Source organism: Lissotriton vulgaris, chromosome 2_2, assembly GCF_964263255.1.
Source record: "Lissotriton vulgaris chromosome 2_2, aLisVul1.2, whole genome shotgun sequence".
Classification (NCBI taxonomy): Eukaryota; Metazoa; Chordata; class Amphibia; order Caudata; family Salamandridae; genus Lissotriton; species Lissotriton vulgaris.
Genome location: NC_141688.1, coordinates 58,877,996 through 58,901,379, shown reverse-complemented (window position 1 = coordinate 58,901,379; position 23,384 = coordinate 58,877,996). Strand labels below are relative to the sequence as shown.

General features: G+C 46.3%; 1 protein-coding gene across 8 annotated transcripts in view; it reads right to left on the bottom strand.

Moving 5' to 3' along the window:
* The window catches only part of HMG20A (high mobility group 20A), a 265,307-nt gene that overhangs the window by 235,895 nt on the left and 6,028 nt on the right, over positions 1-23,384 (bottom strand). For all 8 annotated transcript variants that reach the window (XM_086959289.1, XM_086959287.1, XM_086959286.1 and 5 more), the window contains exon 2: positions 17,728-17,809. The gene's annotated coding sequence lies outside the window, so the exon portion shown is untranslated. The remainder of the gene's footprint in view (positions 1-17,727; positions 17,810-23,384) is intronic.

Genomic DNA, 23,384 nt, shown 5'->3' with positions numbered 1-23,384 from the left:
ACCTTAGAAGCCACCACGGACTGCTTGGCCGGCACTTCAAAGGAGCTTCCTACTGGACTTGAGATGCACACCGCCCCAAGTATTCAGACCATAGGAGAGTGGCCTGAGAAGTGGTGGTACGCCGTATACACTTCTGGGGTGTGTGCCTCTTAGCACAAGCTATTTTTTTACCTTTTGGCCTCAAATACGGAGGGAATATTACAGCAGTGTCTATTCCTCACGACTGCTATAGCGAGATCGGACCATTCGTTCAATCTACAATACACACAATCCCCTGCTGCGGATAACACTGCTTCGGGTCCCTTCCCACTAAGTGCTTTAAGGACCCTCTTGTCTCTCATGTGAGGTATGATGCGCTCCACAATAGTGATTTAGTCATGGTGAAAGGTAGAGCTGAGTGGGATCAAACTACCAAAAGCCTTCTTCAACACTCAGTATATCATAGAGCCACAATGAATCCCACAGGATATGTAGAGGGCACCATAGGCTATGACCAGTGATGGCGTACAGCTGCAGACTCTGGTGTCACTAAGGATTTTTTTACTTGCAGCATTCCAGGACCTTTTAAAAACAGTCCTCTGTAGGGACCTCCTAAAAGTGCTGATGGATGTAAATAACCTGGGCTTTCTTGTAGAGGAAGTAGAAAAGGGCCTCCATGAGCAACTGGATTACTGCTAACAACTTTAGCAGTGGATGCTTATCCTAGAGGAACAGCAGACCATTATGCAGTAGAAATGAGAGGATCTTGAAAACAGGTCTTGTTGAAATAGTATTCAAATTAAAGGGCTTCTACATAAAGTTGCACCTTTAGAACTTCCCAACTATGTACAAGATCTCTTTGTAGCTATCTTGGAAGAACCAAACTTCCCTTCACATCAAAATGGGCAGGACTCAGAGTTAATCAACAACACCCATCCAAAGGTGCCTCCACTGATGTGCTCACCTGGGTTCATTACTATGATGATAAATAAGCTATTATGACCAATACACAGGAAAGTAGCTAGATTTCTTTAACTGAATCGTCCGCGAGCTGTTTCATGATCTCTCTCCATAACTCTAATTAAACATTGTTCCTTCCAGCCAATCACACACTTTGAGGCAGCAAGATGGGGCCATCCCTTCTGATTTTTGTTCACCTCCCTAGAGGAAGTCTGCAAATTGCTCGATATTCTCACAGACAAGGAGACAACTTTGCCTTTATCCCCCACCTAGCGCCAACCCTCGAGACAAACCTGGACAACTAGGCAGCATCACTAGAAACCAGACAGTAAAGAAATAAAGGGGAGCAAGGAAAGTGTCTTCTCAAGCAAACTCCAGGTGATTGAGGAGTCATCTACATCATGGGAACCCTCAGCAGAACTGGGTCCTGACACACTCGGACTTGGAAAAACCGGATGCCAGCCCACATTGAATCCTTCACTTTAGCTCCTTGACCTCTAGAATTTGCTTATTTATGTTTGATGGAAGGAGGAACTCCCTAGTAGGGGCCCTTCAGAGGCCTGGCAGTCAGGATACATCCCCAGAGAGCAGTTTGTAGTGAACGGTACCTTCATTTCATGTAATATTATGGGTTTTCCTCCTTTATTATAGTTTATTCTGTTCTTATCACTAAGTTTATTTCCGATGTTACAGGTGCTGGGTGGTGGGGCGGGTGGGGTTTGGGTGGGGCTGGTTCATGGCACCACTTCAATTTCACAGTACAAAGCGGCCAGGCACACAAGGCCTGTCCTAAAGCGGGAACCACTTGACACACACTCTTCAGATCCCACACACTTGCACGTTGAAAATACTTACATACAACAATTCCACCAAACGCGTAAGTATCCTTGATGTAATTCAAAGGTCAGGTGTCAATATGCCTCCTATAACAGACTCATATACTTAAGGAGGATAAACATTGCCTCTGTTCCCAATTATTCAGAGTACAGAATTTCGCTTCGGCCCCTTCTAAAAAGGGTATGGTCGCTGTATTAATTAGATACAAAGTTAACTTCCTGGAGAAGGCGGTTAAGGCAAATAAACAAGGCAGATGGTTTATTATCAAGGGGGGAGTGGGATAACACCCCAGTAGTGATAGCCGCCTTACGTGCACCCAATGTTGGACAGAAATCATTCTTAATCTCTACCATATGCATGTTGATCAATCTAACCAAATCACTCTTGATCATTTGGAGTGACCTCAACTGTGTGATGCACCCCATATCAGAAAAATCACATCATAGAGTGAGGGGAACTCCGGCCCTTTCTGCGGATGACTGGCAGACGCTAGATGATCTGGTTGACTCTTGGTGGCATTAGCATCTACTGATGACAGACTTCTCCCACTTTTCAACAACTTATCAAACCTATGCAGTAGCTCCTTCAGACCCTCACGGGTGAGTAGCCACACTTTATAATAAACCTGATTGATTGAAATGATTACTCATTCCTTGACCAGAGTATCACCCGCTTCTTCAGTATACCAAAAAAGGCCCAAGCACTATCTCCGAACCTGGAACGGTCCAACTTAACCTTGAAAGGGAGACACAACATGGCCTTAAACAGTGAGGTACATAATGGCTTAGTAGCTCTCTGTTGAGGGACCCAGTGGTCCTTCATGAGAAAAGGTAGGCCATCAAAGAGTACCTTACATTCAACCATACTGGGGTACTTGACCCAGGAGTAATCTGGGATGTCCCCAAAGCAGTAATAAGAGGGATGCTTATTCAGCAAGCCAATCGGCTCAGTTGTATACGCGAGGTGACACTCCTGTGGCTTAGGGATGAACTGATCCAGCTAGAAAAAAAACGTAAGCAGTCCTCTACCAAGGAGACCTGGAAACAATTGTCCGGCATTGGTGGCCAGATCTGCACTCTCAAATTTGACAAACCAAATGACATCTTAACTAGAGTAGGGAGAGCATTTTTAGGAGGGTAGCTACAAGGCTGGCTGTAGGAGACTAGGGTCTGCTTTCCTATGGTCACCCCAGATTTTGCTTTCTGCTTCACTGGTTTTCGACATAATGTGGCTGTGGGCCTGCTAATCAGACCCACGGCCTGCTGTTCTCTCTCTAAATTCACATCCATGTACTTTAGGTACATACCCAATTGGACATTGGGTCACCTTATCAGCCCCTGTACAGTGTACTGTAGGTAAATGTAAATGTAAGGTATTTGTAGAGCGCACTGCTACCAAGCGGTTTCGTGGCGCTATTACTCATACCGCTGTGGAACTCTTCCTGGCTTTCTCTGTGAAGTGTCCACTCCTGGGCACCCCCAGGGTGAAGCCAGGCATCCTAGCGCTGTTGGGGCAGTTGTGGAGATTAAGCAAGCTATTGCCCAGAGTTGCAGCGTGGGACCCATGATTGGAATAGGCACGGAGGCGAGAATATCAGGTCCGAGGAATTTTTTAACCTGAGACCTGCCGAGGTGGGAATCGAACCCTGGTCCCGGGACAGAGCTCTGCATCAAGGTCTACCACTCTAACCATTGAGCCACACTTCTCCACTACCCAGGGCATAGGTGTATCCAAGGCCTACCAGGGGCTGAAGCATATCTTTTGCCACCCCTGGCTGGCTATCCAAACTGACACAACTGGCTGATCACTCAGCTGGGGCAAGGTCGTGTAATCACCCCTTGCTTAGATATAGTATACCTATATCTAAACATATATCTGGACACATATATACCTATAAGTCACTCCTATGGCAGGCCTTAACAATCCTGGAGGCAGAGTGCTTGGTTTTATGTGAGATGGTGCTCTAGCATGAGCTGAGCCTGTCTGCAGCTTTCGGGACCAACTCCCTTAGCTGTTCCGGGATATTGCCATACCATATACTCTTAAGTGCATTATAATCCTCGCGGTTACTTGCTAACTTTGGTTTGGCTTTATCAAAACATGTCGTGTAAGGTGTCATACACTTTGGAATACTACCCCCTCGCCAGACCTGGCGACTGGGTGAGCATTCCACCCTTCTAGAGGGAGAAGACATGTTACTTTACCTAAACGCAGTTAAATCTAACCAAAGCCCCAGCATCACAAAATGGATGCTGCTGCCACAGACACGAGTCTGGCCTCCTGCTGCTGACCGAAACTCCGGCAAGGGAGGCCTGGACAATTGGTATCCTGTCACAGGGAGGTGTTACACCACCCCAGACAGGAGATAGTGGATTGTAGCAGGGAGGTTGAATGAAACTAGACACTGCCTGGGGAGCACAAGGCTTCCCATGCATAGTCCAGTTCAAACCGGTGCTGGGACAGCTCTGGCGCGAAACTGGACAAAAGGGAAAGGGGTGTAACCACCCCCTTCCTGGGTCCCACCCATAGGAGGGACCTAGCAGGTAATCCAGCCCCTTGATTTGGAATAAAGGTAGGAGCTGTGCCCAGGAGCATTAGATGATCCTGAACGAAACTTTGATACAGAACTCTGCACCCTTCGACATCCCACTCGACGTGGAAGACTGAAGAATCTCCCTTGTGGTGAAGGAGTGACCACCCTGTGCAAACAGGCACCATCCAGCACCCAACGGTTTGCTTTGTTGCAGTCCCGTCGGAACTCGAGCGACAGAGATCGACAAGACCCAGCTTCCCTGACTTCTAACAGCCCGATCCACAGTCCCAGCGAATCTGAGACCCGTGGTGGCGACGTGAAGCGTGGAGCCGGCCATCTTGAAAAGACTGCGAAGTGCTGACCGTGCAGCTCCCGAGGCACCCTCGAAGCTGTGCATTGGGGTTTGAGAAGCCCCAGCCCCGAGCAGCTTGTGCACCAAAGATCTCCCTCCACACTCATCGAGTGCTGCGTGGGGCCCTTTTGCATTTTCCTGCTCGACGCGTTGGTCCGGTCGCTTGCCCGTTGGCTAGTGGCCCCAGAACCGACGAACCTTTGAATTTACACTGCTAGTCTGGTTGCTCCAGACTGGCCCTCGCTCCCCTGAAAAGGAGCCACCGCTCTGACCTTGCTGGTCCGAGTAAGAAGCGATCTTCAAGTCCTGCGTGGGTTGCATTTGCCAAGGGCTTTTAAATCCGATCCGGAAGCAGACACCGCCGACAGCGAGAGCCTTCGTGGGACAGCTCGTGCTCCACTCCTGGTCATCGTCGATGCCCCAGAGTCCACGTGGCAGCGGAGACAAGCTTCAGGACAACCACCTGATTGCGCCCGACATCGCCTGGTTCCTTCCTGGTTCCATCCTGGTCACTGGCTAGTGACCCAGACTCTGTCCCCGCTGCTTTCAGGTACTCTACAATCTTCGATCCACCCTTGGATCCAACCGGACTCCTGGCCGCCTGCAGCAGCTTCATCTCCAGGCTCCATAGATCTCCACGACGAAACCCGACACACTTTGGCACCTATGCACCCGCTTCCTGTGGGTGAGGTAACAATCAAACGCCGGTGCTCCTGGAGTGGTTTACACCTCTAGTGTCCTAGTTTAAAGTGGGGTAACTCTATTCCAGTCGGAAGACTTCCAAAACAGTAACTCTATAACTTTTACGCGCCATTGACTTTGCATTGGGGCATGCGTGTGCTTTAGGCACGGCACCCGTTTCCCGCGGGCCTCTCTCGACTTCATCACTGCTAGTCCCGAGTAGTCCCAGCGATTCACAACGCCCTAGGCCTTACCATTGTTCAAGAGGTGGTACTTATACCACTATTTTAGTATATGGTTTGAGTGGCCACCGGGCCTATCCAAAATTGTGCAACTTTTGAATGTTTAACTGGGCTTTTGTTTAACCCCTTTTGCCTCTGCACTCAAAGAGTACAGAGGATTATTCTAGTAATAAATGCATATATTTTTATAATATATAACTTGTGTGGTGTCCTCTCATTTGATATTATAGGATTGCATATGGTAAAACAGCTGGCTTCACATGCCCTCTTGAGTTTAGCCTAAGACTGCTTAGTCCATGCTACCCCTAGGATAGCTTGTCTATAAGGTTGACTTTACAACCACCACCATAAGGGATTGTTTGGACTGATACAGGGTGCCCACAGAACTGTGGACATCATACATCAGGCCAACTTCTCACACTGGCCCCTTACTAGCAAACATTATCAGTTAAGCAAGCTTGGAGTTTTGCCAGGGAGATTAAGGTTAGGGTGGGCTTGACCTTTACTGTTGTGAAAGGTAAGATTCAATCAAGCCTTCCATGGCTACTATAAAGATCTCTATATGGCAATAAGCCCTTATAATGAGGCCCAGGCAACCTCCTTGCAATCGGTTTAACACCGCAGACTCCAAGACTCCGAAAAGTCTGCACTAGATGAACTAATCAGTGTAGCTGAAATCCTTACTGGTATGAAGACCCTGAAGCAGGGAAAAGTCCAGGCCCCTCTTAGCTCTTTAATTCGCAAACGTATTTAATGACACGTACCGGATACACCAATTGCCTAATACGCTGGCAGAGGCAATGAATACCTTGAGCCAGAAGCCACATAAAGATCCAACACTCTGCCAGTCTGATAGGCCAATCTCTGTATTAAATATAGACAACAAGATCATGGCCATGGTTCTTGTAGACAGCTTAGAATGTTCTCTGCCCCTTCTGATCCAAGTGGATGAGGCTGACTTCGTCCCATCCAGGTCCACAGCTGACAACAATGCATTAAACTTGCATTTAGATGATCCCCTGAATGCTGCCGCTAATAATCTTCGGTCAAATCTTCAGGCTATTGATATGTCCCAAAAGGGTTTTCAGGCGACACACATTAAAGGTCATCTTTTAGATCACGTTTATAGCAACTTAGACAACTTACTGGTAGAGTTACCACTACCACTACCCTGGACTGACCACTTTTTAATCCCCCTTATTTGGTCAATTAACACTCCCTCTATCCCACATACTCATGATAGGCACTGGGGTAGGAAATGGAGCTCTCTTCCGCTTCTCAAGTGGCAACAAGCCCTTTCCAAACAGCCACCTAAAAAAACCAAGTACTCTGACCTGGCAGTTCTTAATTTCAATAGCTGGATTTCCACCACATTAGATCAAGTTCTCCCTAAGGCCTCTCTGCAAGTGATAAAAAGATCTAAAGTTGCACCTTTGTACTCTCCTGCCCTCAGGACGTTGAAACAAGTCTGCCGTAAAGCGGAGAGAGCCTGGAGGAAGGACCGCTCTCAATTGAAGAAACTGGAGTACAGAGTGGCAATAAGGCAATACAAGAACGAAATAAAACTTGCCCAGGCGGAGTTCTATGAAACCAAAATTAATAGGGCAGCTAACTCCCCTAGGGAAATTTTTAAAATTGCCAAATCTTTAATCTCCCCTCCTCCAGAAATTCTGCCATCAGAAGGCGCACAGGTTCGTTGTGAGAATCTGGCCACCTTCTTTTCTAAGAAGATTCAGGCCATTTATTCCCAACTCTCAACTGGTAGTGATAATGTGGCATCCTCCGCTACTTTGGACTCTGACCTGCCCGTATCTTGTTCATTGGTCGCTTTTCCACTCTTGGATCCCAATACTCTAGATGTATTGGTTCATAAAGTCACCTCAGGATCCCCAAACGACCCAGCCCCTCCTCAGACCTTAGTAAAAGTGATTGACACCATCCGCCCGTTCATTTTAGAGGCCCTCAACACCTCTATTACCTCCAACTCTGTCCCTGCCACATGGAAGTGCGCGATGGTAAGGGCACTGCTGAAAAAGCCGAATTTGGACCAGAACAATCTGTCCAATTTCCGCTCTATCTCACTGCTTCCATGGATGAGCAAATTGTTGGAGAGATACATCAATAAAATTCTAGGGGACTATTTGGAGTCCAACAATCTTCTACAGGTCTCCCAGACGGGATTTCGTCCCCAGCATGGTACGGAAACTGCCCTTCTGGCAGTGACAGAGGCAGCTAGAGCTATAATGGACCAGGGAGGAAAAACAGCCATTATACTTCTTGACCTCAGTGCCGCGTTCGACACTGTTAACCATGCCACACTACTACATTGTTTGAATGGCATGGGGGTGTCGGGCGCGGCCTTGACCTGGCTGACTTCCTTCATGGAGGAACGTTTTTTTCAGGTGTTTGAGGGTGAGGTGGCATCATCAAAGCATCCACTTAGCTGTGGGGTTCCGCAGGGTTCCTCCTTGAGCCCCACACTTTTTAATGTCTATATGCAGCCTCTAGAGAAGATAGTCCTCCCTTTTGGTGTGAGGCTAATGAAATGCTCCGTAAAGTGCTCCCCCTACTTCCACTCCAGGCAAGAAGGGTCATGGTCCAGGCCCTGATACTCTCTCGCCTGGATTATGGACACGTTTTATATCTAGGAGCCCCGGTAGCAGTGACGAAAAAACTTCAAGTCACCCAAAACTGTGCCGCCCGACTATTGTTCAACATCCCCCGCTGGCAATCAGCGAGGAATGCTTTAAAGGAACTCCACTGGCTTCCAGGACACAGTTTAAGGCCATGTGCATTTTGCACAAATCTCTCCATCAAACTGGCCCGGCAGTCCTGCGCCCTCTAGTGCGGCCTTACTCACCATCCAGAGCCCTGCGCTCGGCCTCATTGCATTTGGCAGCTATGGCAAAAGTCAAGAAAGCCCGTTGGGGTGGACGCTCCTTCACTCATACAGTGGCGAAATTATGGAACTCCCTGCCCCTAACTCTCAGACAAAATAGCAACCGAATGTCATTTAGGAGAGATCTAAAAACCTACTTGTTTTCAAAGGCGTACTAATTTTCACCCAGTAGCCCGACACACCAATTCAGTCTAAAGCGCTGCGAGGCCTCCGGGTGGTTATGCGCTATACAAGTGGAATTTTTCATTTTTCATTACAACACAAAACAAAGGCTTAATATTATCAACCCAGCCTGGAAGCACCTTAAAGTAAATGCTGTTTTGTCCCACATAAAGTGGATTGCGACATGAGGAAGAAAACTCTAGTCACGGCAAAGTTCTGAAAATATTTTAGGGACTGGATTGACCCTCTCTTTGATACTTCATGGGCCTGGGTCATTGTGAACGGCTACAAATTCTTCTGAAATCCAATCCAAAAAGCCCAAAGGAGGCATGCCCCTCTCCCCAATGCTATTCGCACTGAACCTTTAACAACTTCTTCAGGGGATAAGGGAGAATGTAGAGAGATGCAACCAATTCTATAGGCAATTTAAGCTTCCATTAGTACAAAATAAAATTCAGGTCGAAATGGAATTAAGTTATATGATCGGTCACCATACTGCCACAACTATACAGATTGCTGCATCAAGAACTAACTTGAAGGAACGCTACTGTTGGTTTAGCAACACAAGCAAGTAGGACACTTCATTAGGTCAAGGCTACTAGACAGCTCATTTTCTTTTTTTTGTTAATATCTTTTTATTGCAGCAAGGTAAGCGATACAATCAGTGCATTTGTGCCATTTCCGTTGTTGTTCAATATATATGCAACTTCCCCACCCCCGTGTCACACAGCCATTTAGCTCACACCCCGGAGGTTGAGCGGCGATATCATGGATAAAGAACTGCGCTGGAGAATACTGCGTTGGTCAATAACTACCAGGTGCTCGGGGAATGGCATTGCTGCTATTCAGTCCTCACGCTCCATCCTCTGCGCCCCATGTCCGAATGAACCAAGAGTCACTCTTTACCATTACTGATCAACCAGCCCCCCGTCCCCCCCAACTCTCCCAACCCCTCCTACCCCCCTTCCCTCTCCCAGAACTGCCCCCCCCCCCCGCCCCCAACCGCACCCCCCACCCCCCCAGTCGTGCTAGAGTACCACCAGTACGGGTCCTCAACCCTCCCGACTAATCCAGATCCGAAGTAAACCATCAGGAACTATCAACAACCAGCTGTCAGTCATCACAATGGAAATAGGGGAGCAAAGGAGGGGGCCTAGGTCACCCCCCCCCCCGTCAGGCGGGCGCTCCACCGGAGCTGGGCTATGCGCTGGGGTGTCCTCCTCGTCCATGTCCAGAAGCGTGAGGTGTAGGACCAGCCTCTCCCATGCCCTGGCCCTCTCCAGAGCCGCGTCGTTGTCTGCCCTGAGTGCGGCCTGCATACGGAGCTCTCCCTCACACCGGGCCCATTTATGTAGCTCAGCTTTCCACCGCTCTCCCGTGGGGCCCCTGGTCGCCTTCCATTGGGATGTGATGGCCCGCTTCGCTAGCAGGAGACCCAGGTCCAGAAACTTCCTGGTAACCTTGTTCTTTGACGTGTGTGGGAACCAGTGTAGGTTGCAGTGTGCCATGGTGGGTTGTAAGTTCCTCTCCGTTACCTCCCTCAGAACATCCACTACCTCTCGCCAGAAGGAACCCAACTCAGGGCAGGACCAGAACATGTGTTGGAAATCGGCTAAGTCCGCCGGGCAACGCGGGCAGGACGCCGGATGGGCCAGGAAGTATTTATGTAGTTTGTCAGGGGTCAGGTAGGCCCTGTGCAGGACATAAAAGTGCACCAGCTGGAACCTAGCGTTGCGCGTCCCGTTCCGGGCCCGTTTCAGTATACCATTCCACGCCTCCTCAGGATCTCGGTCGCCAGGTCAGCCTCCCATTTCGCCTTCAGGGCCAGCAGGGGGGCGACGGCCTCCGAGACCATGCGTCGATACAGGCACGTGACAGCCTTGACCGTACCCGCCATCATTACTACATACTGGCAGCCCAGAGACAGCGGCGGTTCCGTCATGCCAGTCTTCCAATGTTTGCGGATCGCCGCCGTTAGCGCCGCGTGAAGGAGGAAGTCTCCCCCCCCCCGCCAACTCAAAGCGGTCCCTCAGGAGTTCGAAAGGTGGTGGCGCTGAGTGATGCTGTGGTGATGCTGAGTGATGCTGTGGTGATGCTGAGTGATGCTGGGGTGGCGCTGAGTGATGCTGTGGTGGCGCTGAGTGGTGCTGTGGTGGGGCTGAGTGATGCTGTGGTGGTACTGAGTGGTGCTGTGGTGGTGCTGAGTGATAATGTGGTGGTGCTGCTGAGTGGTGCTGTGGTGGTGCTGTGGTGGTGCTGAGTGGTGCTGTGGTGGTGCTGAGTGATAATGTGTTGGTGCTGAGTGATGCTGGAGTCACGCTGAGTGAAGATGTGGTGATGCTGAGTGGTGCTGCTGAGTGATGCTGGGGTGGCGCTGAGTGATGCTGTGGTGGTGCTGAGTGGTGCTGCTGAGTGGTGCTGGTGTGGTGCTGAGTGGTGCTGAGTGATAATGTGTTGGTGCTGAGTGATGCTGGAGTCGCGCTGAGTGAAGATGTGGTGATGCTGAGTGGTGCTGCTGAGTGATGCTGGGGTGGCGCTGAGTGATGCTGTGGTGGTGCTGAGTGGTGCTGCTGAGTGGTGCTGGTGTGGTGCTGAGTGGTGCTGAGTGGTGCTGTGGTGGTGCTGAGGGATGCTGTGGTGGTGCTGAGTGGTGCTGTGGTGGTGCTGAGTGGTGCTGTGGTGGTGCTGAGTGGTGCTGTGGTGTTTCAAGGCCTTTATTGCATGATTTTAAAAAAACCATTGCAAATACAAAACATTTTTAGAAAGGTTTCAAAATTACATTTAAAATATCATGTTCATAAAAAGATCAATATGGGTAGCAATATCAGGTAAGGCTTTCATATAAAATGTCATATTCATTAATAGCCAAAAGGGCTGGATATAACAAGTGAAACTTGACGACTTTGTTACAATGGGGAGTCTCAAACTGTGGGCACCTCGCTAAGTTTTTTTACAGCGTGCTCCATAAATCTTACTAGGGCACAATTTAATTTAGTGTTCCTAGGATCAAAACAGACCAAAACTGCTGCTCTACAGCTTCTAATCATGTTCCTATTCCAATGGTGCTTAAGTAGGCCCCGTCTCTCTGTCAGGAGTTTTGGACACAGACAGGTGATATGTATGATGTCTTCTTTGTGGGTCCCGCAGAGTCGGCATAGGTCTCTTCCATGTTCTCTTTTCCATTTAGGCCAATGAATCAACAGGTTAATAACTCCCAGTCTCAATTTTAAAAAACTTAGTTTCGTTCGAGGACTAAAAGGTATAGTAAGATACGGCTGTGGAATTAACAAGGCATAAGATTGGAGGGTCATCCACCCATGGCTTCTTTTTGCAAGGGTGGCTTTATCCTCCACTATTGACAGTTTTTTGGTACTGATTTTCGCTAGCCTTTTGAATTCCTTTTGACTAGCGTGTAAGTTCCGGAGGTCATTTAGGCATAGGGTTGTTAAACCTTTTGACCAATAGTCATGTCCTGCTCGCCATGAGTTGTTGTCAATACTGGCCCACAAGTGGTGCCCTAGGCTTCCTTCCTTTGATAACCTCAGTTTGTGACAGCACACAAGAAAATACATGGCTCTGGCCATTGGTTGTTTGCAGATGCCTAGTTCCAATCTAATTTGTGCCGGTGATGTATGGTTTGGTAACTTGAACACTGATCTGTAGATCTTGGTGATGATTGAGTCCAGATGGTTACTGTCCAATCCTTTTAAAGCTTCACTACCGTAGGTTAAGGTAGGAATGATTTTTGCCTGAGCCACCTGTAGTGTGGGGGCCAGAGTTGGACCTTGTAGCTTCTTTTGGATTAGTCCAATTGCAAAAGCAAGTGCCGTACCCTTCCTTTTTAGCTCTTCTAGATGGGATTTTTATTTTTCATTGTTGTTAAAAGTGACCCCAAGATACCTTTGGCAGTTTGATTCGACAATGCTTTCATTGTTCAGAGCCCAAGACAGTTTCTTGACTTTCCTACTGTGCACTGCTAGGATTTTCGTCTTCCTATTATTAATACGAAGCTCGTTGTTTTTTGAATAGTCAGAAGTAGCGTCCAGGAGTCTTTGCATTCCGATCTTTGTTTTGCTTAACAGTACCACATCGTCAGCATATAGTAGGTTGGTCAACGACAGGCCAGATAGTTTAGGAGCGTGGGAATTGACCTTGTTAAGGGCTTCAGGGAGGTCGGCTAGAAATAGATTGAAAAGTGTCGGGCCAATACACAACCCTGTTTGAGGCCTTTTTTCGTCGGAATTGGGCGAGACAATCTTGAACCGTCCCCGATCTTAATCCTCACCCAAGGGTCCTGGTGTAGAAGTTGTATAGCTCTTAGGAGGACCGCTGGAGTGGTGCTGTGGTGGTGCTGAGTGGTGCTGAGTGATAATGTGGTGGTGCTGCTGAGTGGTGCTGTGGTGCTGTGGTGCTGCTGAGTGGTGCTGTGGTGCTGCTGAGTGGTGCTGTGGTGCTGCTGAGTGGTGCTGTGGTGGTGCTGAGTGGTGCTGTGGTGGTGCTGAGTGATGCTGTGGTGGTGCTGACTGGTGCTGAGTGATAATGTGGTGGTGCTGAGTGATAATGTGGTGGTGCTGTGGTGGTGCTGAGTGGTGCTGTAGTGGTGCTGAGTGGTGCTGTGGTGGTGCTGTGGTGGTGCTGAGTGGTGCTGCTGAGTGGTGCTGCTGAGTGGTGCTGAGTGATAATGTGGTGGTGCTGAGTGATAATGGGGTGGCGCTGAGTGATAATGGGGTGGCGCTGAGTGATAATGGGGTGGAGCTGAGTGGATCTGGGGTGGAGCTGAGTGGATCTGGGGTGGAGCTGAGTGGATCTGGGGTGGCGCTGAGTGAATCTGGGGTGGCGCTGAGTGAATCTGGGGTGGCGCTGAGTGAATCTGGGGTGGCGCTGAGTGAATCTGGGGTGGCGCTGAGTGATGCTATCACCCTAATTTAGATCCTGGCCACAGTCCACTAGAACACCCTCTGCTAAAATAACAATGTTTATTAGGGGAGGAGGCGATGGCAGGCATGCTAGCTGCTGGGCCTCCTGCAGTGCCTGTAAGGTGCCCCAGCTTGTTGGAGCAGTTGTTTGCAGCCTTTTCAGCACAATTACATACAGAACCACAGGACGCATTTACTGAAATTATATACAGATAACAGTTAAAGATGGCATTGGCTCCATTGTACACATCTGTCTGCCCACTCCTGCATGGGTGGTCTGAAATTGTGTAGGGAAAAGCCAACTCCATAGTCCTTGAAGGGTTTATTTTTTATTAATTATACTGAGCCGTAAAAATAATGCGTTCTTGGGAAAGGAAAATATCTTAGTAAAGTAGGGATGGTTTGCTTAAGGTCAATAAAGTCAGCATTACATCAGATTTTCATTTAACTCTTTAGATATTTAATCATGTAGAGATGGTTTTCGTAGGTGCAAGTAGTATGTTACACTTACGGTATTGTCATATTATTTCTGTAGTATTTATTTGTAAAGTTTTATAAGTATGAGGTTGGTTCAAATTCATGTGACCTCAGGTAACCTTGTGCGTTATGGTAGAGTCAAATATGCATTCCCGTGCTCACACTAACATACAACTTTTGCTCTTCATTTGGATTATTCTCCATAATGCAAGCAGTAATCTAACAACTTCGCCTCTTGTTTTGTCTCATTACTTAGTTGCATTTTAAACGGTTCTGTAGCGACCTGATCATGATCTGGCTAAGTTGATAACCCTTGAACATGGAGACCTGGGTCTGTCCTGCTGCGTGCCCTTGGTTTAAATCTCTCTGTGCCTGCTATGCTCTTAATGTAATATCCCTGTGCCTGAATTTATATTATGAAAACGAAGACTAATTTTATTTAGGGTCAGTAAATTTAGTGATAAAGTTCTCAATGAAAGATTAAAAGCAGCCGCGATATGAAATGAAAAGCGGTCGGGAAATGCTCTCGGGATTGCGGTGGTGGGGGGCGCATTCCTTTGAAGTGTGAAGCAGGGGGGCGGGGAAGCGGATCCCTTTGAAGTCTGGAGCAGGGCTGAAGGGCGGGGGAGCAAGTGGGAGGGAGGAAGGAAAGGAGCATATGGGGATGGGGTGTGAGTGAGGGGGAGCAGAAGCCTTTGATGGTGGTGTGAGAGGCCAACTGCGCGCCTGGGGAAGCTTCATGCTCAAGTGCACAACATGCATTGTAGGAAATCTGCTGGTTCAAGAGACTTTGGTTCAGATGCAATAGGTTCGAGTATAAATACTCGACCTAAAAAATGCTTGTGCAAGTTTTCTTTTCTATTTAGTTACCATTCAGCAACAACAACAAAAAAAAGCTGGCGTCATCTTGTTAACGCACACATGCATGGTGCATGTGTACAAAATGATGTGGGCGGCTGCATAAAAGGCTTTTTTTTTAAAATACTTTAACCACACTGTACAACATCGCGGATGCTGTGCAGCCTGGGGAAAATTCAATGGCAAAGCCAACGGGTCACAAAGGTGAGAACTGTTTGCTGTTCCACTGCTTGTGTATCTAAATTTGACTAAACAAGGTACAGGACAAAGATTCAATTGGTACATAAGCATTTAGGATACTTTTTTAAACAGGTCTGCAGGATGAGACGAGAGTCTAAGATGAAACCTTGTGTTTTATGATCGGGAAACAATTTTGAAAACACTGCATCACACTCATACTTCAGACTTGCAAAATGGGGGAGAAGGTTAGGGAAGAGTAGCTAATCTTAAGTGAAGATGGAATAATCCAGGAGTGTCAAAGAAAGGAGTCAGAGCCATTTCTTCCCTAGAATCATATCTCAGTGGTACAGATGCTGAAAAAGGCAATCATCTAAAAACACGTATCTAGGAAAGCACAGAAAAACTATCACTAGCTTCACCATGTGATGGAGAACATTTCTTACTTATCTGTTGCTGAAAATATGATGAACTGCATCACGACTGATAATTAGTCAGAATGAGGAGGTTATAATCAAAAGCCTGGAGTTCCAGCTGAGCACTTCAGGTTTTAGAAGCTAAAGTAGTCTGGGACTAGGTGCATATAGTTTAATATTTGATTATAATTGGCTATCCATGGTCATCTGGATTAGCTTGCCATGATAAAAGATTTGACAATGTTCTGAGGTACTGGAAGCAAGAGGGGTGTGATTAGGTTCTGGAGAAGGGCATGTGCTGTTCGATATAAAATATTGCTAAAAAAGTATCCTTATGAGAAGGAGATGACAAATTTTGAGTAGAAGTGGGCAGCTGAACTTGTCCACAACTTTACAAATTATACTAAAACTGCATCAACATAAAATATGGGTTCAACCGTAGATATTTAGGACAATAATGAAGTTCAGACAAAGTAGCCATACAAGCACCAGTTTTCCCAAACGCATCCTGGTAAATGCAGTTCAAAGCACTCAATTACTTATATTCCTTGAGTATTCATAGACAAATTCAAGCACTGCCAGTGCAAGACATCTCTTTACATATGTATGTATTTAGTACTCAGTCAGCTGTGAGCTACACTTACGAGAACACATTTGGAAGGATTGGTGTAGGTGTGCAACCACTTTCTATAATGAAGTTTATTAATTTGTTTCCTCAGAAGCACTTGGAAGTGTTCAAAAGCAGAGGTATCCTGCAATTAAGTTAGGTAAACACCCTCGCACACACTCAAATTCTACACAAAATCTGGATTAATTTGGACTATATCGCTTGGTGTGCTTGCCCAACAATTCTCTCCAATAGTAAGAGTTAACCAAAGGAAAACCTTTATTGGCATGGTAAGTGGGAGATCTATAAACATGCATGTATATTTTCAATCATGGCCTGAACATTCAAAACAGGGTCGGTGGGGTTCGAATGGCGAAGACAGCCAGGAAGAGGTAGCAGGGAAGCTGTATAATGAAACCCATCATATCAAATCTGAACGACTGTTACAGTGTAAAAAGTATATCTGCCACGTACAACCAAGATTACCACCACCATTTTCTTCCACTGTTTCAACCCAGAAAACGCCCAGTAAATGTCATGGTCATAAGTAAGAAAATAGGAGAGTACTTATTCCTAGCACAACAACATCACAGTCATGTGTGGAAACAAGGACAGTAGCCAGAGGAAACCAGGCACAGCAAAAGCTTCCACCCCATTTATTGTTTTATGGGGGATTACCCCTAAAACATATCAATGATGATGATGAAAGAATATTTACATTGCACAGCTTGTTTCTCAGAGTCAAAAAAGTCAATCAATTGCTCATGTAGTAGTTATGAAGTTAGGGATCGTTAACCTCTCCACAACTTGAAAAAATAACGGTAATGCGCATTATTCACATTTTCAGTCACTACAATATATATTTTATTAAACGTCCGAGTGTGTTTTAGACTAGTCTGTCGCCTGCTTTACAGTTGCAGTACTGGTTTCAAATGTATTATGGCAGATAAAAATTCAACAGTATGTCAACAGATCTGAAACTTCAGCAAACTTAAGAATAGCAAGTATAAATTAATAGTTTTCTTGTAAGGTGCACACATCGAAATATCCTTTAGGCCGGTCTTTTTCTGTTTGTTTGACCAACGGAGGTATAAGAAATTTTTGGGTGATGCAGGAGGCCTTCACTGCACTTAAGGAGTAAAGGGAAAGACTTTGCACAGCTTGAAGCAACACTCCGTCCTGTAAACACTGGTGTAAAGCATTCAAGTGTCTGTATAACAAGTTTAAATTGTTGGGAAACCAGGGATGATGAATAAGCAAAAATAATGAGTTGAAATAAGATAGACAAGTCATCTTAGACACACATTCATGCATCAATGTTTCATCTCACTGATCAACAAGCACAGTGAAGATGCAAACATTAAACCGTGCTGTGTACGTTAGGTGCCTAAGTTCACCTGTACTTGGTCTTTTATACAGGATGTCTTAGGGAACGTCCTGCTTACAGCATAAGGATCCACATGACAGTAAGATGGACATGTGCGACCTGGTGCAAAGGTTTTCCTGTAGATTTACTGAACTTCAATTGTGGTCACTGCAGGTTTTTCACAGCTAGGCAGAACTTACTAAATGGTGACAAACATGAGAATGAATTCCAAGCAATGCAAAAATCAAGCTGTAATAAGATTTACCTTTAGACGAACTTCAAATTCCTTGACACGTGGTATTGTCGCTGGTCACATGGGAAATCCAAATGGTTTCTTTGGCGGTAGCCTAGATAGAACATATCATATTAGTTGGTAAACACACATTGAACTGTAAAAGCTAACTATCCCTGCCACCACTTCTCCCCTAGGCACTAAGCCGTTTTATTGACATTTGGATATATTCCTTCTCTGACCTTCACATATTTTTCAGAAATAATACCCAGGCTATATGTGTATTTGTCTCCCCACAAGCTGGAGAACATAATGAAAAATAGAAGATTTTTAAAATTACTTTGGACCAATTCGAGACAAAAAAACAAAACGTTTGCTTCACTCAAAATGGAGCTGCATGTGAAAGTTTCTTTTTTCTGATAAGGACAAGTGTTTGCAGTACAAAATCTGGCCTTTCCAAAATAAACAAAGTTATATAGAGAGAAACTGTCAAAAGTGTGTATTTGCAACTTTTTGTAATCAAGGCATGTGTATGGCAATAAACTGTTATGTTCCAGAGAATGGTATGGGGGGGTGGGGGGGGGGGGGGGGGGGAAACTGTGGCACAAAGAACACAAGGCCCTCCATCTTCTATCATCAAATTGTGGTGCATTGCAGAAAAGGAGGGGAAGGGTGTCAGAGGGAACGACACCCTGTATCAGGAAGGCTGGGTACTTGCTGTCACATCCACCGTTGGAGGAAAACAAATCCCCAATATCTAGGGAGCATTTTCGATCCTCAGGTTTGGATTACTGAGATTAATGCAGGAGATGAAATGCAGATGGTGTGTGCGAGTTTAGGCTAATCGATTTTATTTACCACTTATGCAAACACACAATATATCAATATATACAATCCGTGCTCGCGAACAACAGAGAAACGGACACTTGCTTGTTTCCTCTTAGAAGCAGGTATTTGTTTATTTAATTAATTTTCAAAGAAATGCCATGTGTATCCAGACGCGTTTCGGCAAACGCAGTCGCCTTGCTCACTGGAATATACAGAAGTAATTTTTATGTGCTCGTGCTCCTCACCCTCTTTAAGTCTCACCCCCTGCCATTCCAGGTGCCCCTCCCCTCCTACTTGCGCCAGTTACCTTGCTTCCCTGCCCTCCACCACCCTCCCAATCTTCACAACTTGCCTCAAGTTCTTCCTCCCTATCTGCCCCAGTCTTCAATCTCCTTACTTCCCATCTGGCTCCCTCTTCCTCAACACTTCGCATAGTATCGGCCATTTGTAATTTTTTGTAATCTTTGTGGTGTAGGCCTATTTTAGCTCCCTTGGTGGGTGAGTTTGGGGTATTTTGCCACAAGAGAGGCCCTTAAAGTAAGCAGAATAAATTTGGGAAATAGAAAGTGGAAGGCTGCTCCCTACTGTCAGGAGGACTTCTACCCACTTTAATTTTTTTTCATGAATGACAAACCATTGGTGTCTAGCAGAGTTTTAGTTTCCGAGTCAGCAGTGGTATCTGACTTGCCATTTGAATTCACTGGTGGTTCATTTGAAGGGTACCTCCTCCTAACACAATCCTGAATCAAGAATGGGAATGATGGAAGAGTCTTCGCTTTTCAATGGTACAGTAGCCATCTTGGTGACAGGGTAGAGGTGGGTGTATGGAAACTCCCTGATGAGAGCACTATGGGTTTCTCACATGCCAGTACTAGGACTAGATCTCTACATCAACTCAAGAGATAGCTGGTGCCTGATACCCAGGGCATCTTGATTGGGGTCAAGGACAACAGGCTTTCATATTCAGTTTGTCTTCTGTACAGGTGAGTTTATCCCCCTACATCTCAAGTCCTCTGGCTGTCCGTTTACAGTACGACAGAATGGTTATGTGAAACCAGATAGTCTGCCCCCTATCGCAAGGTTTGCATCCATATGTAGAACTTGTTCAAACTTGCATATATGATACATTAAAGCAAAGTTTTTACTTATTAGGATAAGAACACTAAGGAAATGCTGTGAGTTCACCTTGAATTACAGACCATGGTCCAACATACAAATTGCCTAAATATGACAGATTCTTCTGGCAAATGGATTTACCTGCAAGGCAATCACGTTTATAATTCATCCTTGCATATGCCTCAGTTCTATGTACACAACTGAGAAAGGCAAAGGCTGATCTCTGTAGCTTGCACCATGAACTTCTCATTACCATGCATAGCAAGATGTAGTCTCCTAATTGGACATCATGGCCCAGGACACAGTTTGTGACCATGCAGTATGGTACTGTCATACTTTTTGTTTAGTGAAGAAATGTCACAGACATGTGATTCTTTTATTAGCATCTTTAGTCAAAAAGAGAATGTCAGGTTTATTGCTACATTAATATGGATAACGTGTTTGGCAGCGATGAGGATTTGTGATATGGGTGCGGTGCTTTAATAGTTTTTGAGGTTTTTTCAATATACATACCTTTATAATTGATAGGCTATCTAGACAACAAACTTTAATAGTAGGCAGGAGCTACAGGGTTTTATTTATTTATGCATTTTTATAAAGCGCGGACTTTACCCGAAGGTGTCAGAGCGCTGTACAATAGAACCAGTTACATTACATGAGAGAAAATAGAACGCACAAATATAGCAGGGCACAATCAAACACAGCAAGCAAGAGGAGATAGGGAAAAACAGCTGGCAAGAACACAATATCAAACACAGCAAGCAAGGAATGTACAAAAAAATAAATAAATATTACAAAATTTACAATGACTAACAAACTAACGAACGATGTGCAATTCCTATAGCCCGACGCCCGGGACCTATTGTTTGGGGTCAAGCGCAACAAGTTTTCATGTGAATTTTGTCCTTGCGACAAGTAGGGCCAACCCCCTGAAGCATAAACCCTTTGGCTGTCAATTTACAGTCCCATATTATGGATCAGGGAAAGGCATTGCCTTCAGTTAAGATAATATGTGCCTATGTATTAATGCTGTTCAAACTTGTATTATGGTACATTAATGCAAAGCCTTTATTATATGGGTGAGCGCTGTAAGTAAATGTCCTAAGCTCAGACTGCACTACTGACAGAGGTTCCAGTATAATAAAAATGCTTACACACGTTTTCAATGTTTAGGAATATGAGGCTATGTATAATGCTCCAAGAAAACTCTCTGATTAGATGCAAATTTTGCAGAAGCTTGAAAGCAAGATTGCTAAATCTTTGCTTTCAAAATAAAATGTTCACAAAAATCTGCAAAAACCTTTTACTGAACTACTGTAAAATTGTAGGTACCATTTCTTTGCAGCATCATTTAGTAAAATGTGTTGATGTATGCTAGTATTTCCCAAAAATATTCATAGGGAAAAATCAGTGTAACTGGTTTTAATAAGATTATGGAAAACATAAAAATAAACAAGCTTTGGTAAAGCTTTAAGTCTGGAATTGTTGCTCAGCCTTTATGTTTTGTCAATGCATGACTTGTTCTGGCATGGGTTTTGTAAAACCTTATTGGTGTGGAAGCTGCTGGCCCCTCACTATTATAACATACATTGGCAAAAGCAAAAAATGTTTTGGTCTCAAAAAGCAGATTGCCACAGTAGTTCCTGGCACTGAACAAAACGACTGTGCATCGATGTGCTCCTTGTGAAAGAACAGAATGCTGTCACTCACAGTGAAGCTAGCCGATAGAGAGAGAGAGGGAGACAGAATTTTAATACACACAAAAGGTCATGGTTAACGCCACACCTAATTAGGGGCCCAAGTATTAAATAAAGTCTGAAAAGTGCACCCATGTCCTTGCATTAAGTGTAGATATACGACTTTCGTGAATTCACAAAACTTTACAGAAGCAGGCCAAGAAATAGTACTCCTAGAAGATATTTGTGAACTGCATTTTAGCATGAGCAAACATGCAGCTGTTAATTTGCTCGTGTGGAAATCGGAGTATTTGCAAGATCACTTTCCCTCCAACCACTTTTTTCCCAACCCTGGAAGAAGTTTTATGTCTGCCATTGTCAGGAGTAAATTTCCAACCTTTCTCAGTATGGGAAGATATGAGAGAAGAGTTGGTGCAGACTCTTAAAACATGCAAGTGAGTAGGTTTCCACAGAATCAAAAGGGCATTCCAACCCTGTAACTGTTGCTTTCCATTACCTTCAGCCCAAGTATGTAGATCTGCGGAAACGTGGCAACATAAGGGAATTGCTAATATTCAAACTCTACTATGGTATGAGCGCTGGCATGATCAGAGAAGCTATTTCAGAGCACCACCAAGTCCACCACAACCACCACCACCACCTACACCACCACCACCACCACGTCCACCACCATGTCCACCACAATCACCACGTCCACCACCACGTCCACTACCACGTCAACCACCACCATGACCACCACCACCACGACCACCACCATGTCCACCACCACCACCACCATGTCCACCACCACCACAACCACATCCACCACAACCACGTCCACCACCACCGCGTCCACCACCAACACATCCACTACGTGCACCACGACCACCATGTCCACCACCACGTCCACCACCACCACCACGTCCACCACCACCACCACGTCCACCACCACCACCACGTCCACCACCAAGTCCATCACCACGTCCACCACTATGTCCACCACCATGTCCACCACTATGTCCACCACCATGTCCACCACCACAACCATGTCCACAACCACGTCCACCACCACCAAGTCCACCACCACCACCACATCCACCACGTCCACCACCACGTCCACCACATCCACCACCACCAGCACCACCACCACGTCCACCAGCACCTCCACTACCACCACCACTACCACCACCACCACGTCTACCACCACCACCACGTCCACCACCACCACCACGTCCACCACCACGTCCACCACCACCACCACATCCACCACCACGTCCACCACCACCACGTCCACCACCACCAGCACCACGTCCACCATCACCACACCCATGTCCATGTCCACCACCACGTCCACCAACACATCCACCACCAACACGTCCACCACCAACACGTCCACCACCAACACGTCCACCACCACCACTACGTCCACCACGTCCACCACCATCACCACCAACCGTGATGTGTAAAGTGTCACTGGAGGGCAGGGGTAATAGGAGTGTCACCACCACCACCACATCCACCACCACGCCCACCACCACCACGTCCACCACCACCAGCACCACGTCCACCATCACCACACCCATGTCCATGTCCACCACCACGTCCACCAACACATCCACCACCAACACGTCCACCACCAACACGTCCACCACCAACACGTCCACCACCACCACTACGTCCACCACGTCCACCACCATCACCACCAACCGTGATGTGTAAAGTGTCACTGGAGGGCAGGGGTAATAGGAGTGTCAACTCCGGCTGTACATGGGACATTTAAGGATACTTTGGGGGCAAGAAGACGGGAATAGGGGCTAGAAGAATTACACCAGACCCAAGATACATTTTGAAGAGGCGCAATGTCACAGGGGTTTCCTGTAAAGCACTTGCAGCATCTCTACCTCACAGTGGCATACCTGCACGAGCCACTCACTCAAAACAAGCATTGGCATAGCCAATAGGTCTCGCCTTTGGGACCTTATAAGTGTTTAGCCATGCAACACTTGATTTTGCATGGATAACTTAACACTTAAAAGGTCCCAAAGGCGAGACCTATTGGCTATGTCAATG